Source organism: Palaemon carinicauda, chromosome 29 (genome assembly GCF_036898095.1).
Source record: "Palaemon carinicauda isolate YSFRI2023 chromosome 29, ASM3689809v2, whole genome shotgun sequence".
Lineage (NCBI taxonomy): Eukaryota > Metazoa > Arthropoda > Malacostraca > Decapoda > Palaemonidae > Palaemon > Palaemon carinicauda.
This window is the reverse complement of record NC_090753.1, coordinates 86,492,522-86,495,021: the sequence shown is the minus strand read 5'-3', so window position 1 is coordinate 86,495,021 and position 2,500 is coordinate 86,492,522.

The window sequence follows — 2,500 nt, the reverse complement described above, 5'->3', positions numbered from 1 at the left end:
TAATCTGCAGTTCCTCCATCTTATATCCCAATCTTTTTTCCATTTTTTTTAAATCTTTTTCACGATTCTTATCTATTCTTATTAATCTCTACTCAAGGAGTTAATCTCAATTTCCTTCTTATCTTTTAATTTCGATTTTACTATTTCTTAATGAATTTAAGCATCAATTTCTTATTTTCTGTTTCCTTTACTCTGCAGTTCCTCCATCTTATATCACAATCTTTTTCCAAATTTTTTATAATCTCTTTCAATTTCTTACTATATTATCTTTCTCCTTCAATCTACACTTACCCTATCTCATATCACAATCTTTTTCCAAATCTTTTTTTAATCTCTTTCACGATTCTTATCTATCTTTATTTACCTCTTCCTCTTTACATCTTTGCCGCCTTCCATTTTCCCTCCATAGCCTACTTTAATTCTAGTCTCCTCATTATCTCTTTTTTCCTTTCTGCTTTTCTATCCTCAATCTCTGCCATGACAACATTATCTCCCTTCTCTCCTTATTCTTCGCTTCTATTTCTTCACACAAATTCTTTTCCCATCCCTCCGTTCATCTTTGCTACAACAATATATTCCATTTTCTCACCCTCTTCCACCTACACTCTTTCTTCTCCATTTCTCTCAATTCTTTCTTTTCTTCCTCTCTTCCTCCCTCCCAACTAACTCAATATTTACTCTCCTTCTCTCCACTGGTACGAAGTTAAACTTCCGTCGTAAGTCGAGGCACGAATCCATTTTTGGAATGAAATTTGCAAGACCTTCCTGGTGCCAAGCACCGTAATACGACCTTCTCCCCCTACCCAACCCCTCCCCCTTTCCTTCTTTTCCATACACAGTCTTTCATTCCCCCCTCTATCCCTCCCCCCTCCCCCAAAGAAACACAGACGACAGCACTCAAGAAGAGTGTCTGAGGAGTGCCACTACTATTTCCAGCAGCCGATATCTACCCCCCCTTCCCCTTTCTGGATCCTAACCAATCCCGTGGACATCCCCCACCTGCTCTTCCGCGTCAATAGGAAGAAAATGACCCAAAACGTTTTAGAAATTCAGAGGGGAAAAGTGAAAAGGGGAAGGGGAGCAGAGGGGAGAGGTTTAAAGGGAGGGAGGGGGGCGAAGAAAAATGTCTAAAGGACCTAAACTGTCGGGGAACCTGTTGTCATCAGAGGGATAAGCTCTACATAGAGAGAGAGAGAGAGAGAGAGAGAGAGAGAGAGAGAGAGAGAGAGAGAGAGAGAGAAATACCTCATAATATGGAATTCAGTCTATCTCGAAGGAATCACTTTTATAATAAAAATTTCTTGCTTGCCAAGGATTCGAACCTAAGCAGTAAAAAGCAAATTGTCAGTCGACACAATAACCATTACGTTATCATGAATGATAGTGATAAAATTATCATAATTATCTATCTATCTATCTATCCATCTATATATATATATATATATATATATATATATATATATATATATATATATATATATATATATATATATATATACTATTAGAGATATTACTCGGGTGGCATACGTGGATGAGATCATCATGAGGGGTAGATGTAGATGGTTTGGGCACGCACTTCACAACCCCAATAGAGATTAGTTCACCAAACGTTCAGTTGGGCTCCGCAAGGCACTAGAAGAGTTGGAAACCCAGGCATACATGACTGAGGACTATGAAGTGCAAAGTAGGAGATGATGAATGGGGAAATATTGAATTAAAAGCTCAAGATAGAGACGACTGGCGAAATCTAATCTAGGCCCTTTGTGTCAATAGGCGTAGGAGATGATGATAATATATATATATATAATATATATGGACAGACACATACATACATATATAGTGCTCTCATCTTTCATGCACATACCAAATTATACTTCCTGCTTAGACATTACACCATTATGAATATGCACGTATCTTGATTCCTTAATTATGCATTATCAGACATGCACTAGACCTTTTTCTCCATCATGTAGACAGTTCTAAGACGTAACACGCATGCGCATGACTTACCCTCATCCTTAATGTATGGGAAGAACATTGTCTATGCTTAATTATATATATATATATATATATGTGTGTGTGTGTGTGTGTGTGTATGTGTGTGTGTGTATATATATATCCCTTTCTGAGTGGGGGATACCTTAACATGGTTAAAGGGTTTACGTATCGCCATAACAAGCAAAGCTGTAGCCTACTATTTAGGACACCCATACTAGGTTGGTTTGCTTTGACCGATCAAATCAAAGTCTGCCGCCATATAACTGGCCAAACCCCAGACAAGAATAAGGACATATTTGAGGCCTTTGTCCTGCCAGTGGCCTAGAAACAGTTGCATTGTTGTTATTATTGTTGTTGTTGTATATGCAAAAATATATATAAACTTAGGTTCTAGTTACCCCGCACTCCATAAGCAATAATTCTTAATGGAGTCATTAACTGATTGTTTTCAAGGCACGAAGCGATTGGTTACATTTCTCGAATTCATGTCACATATATAGGC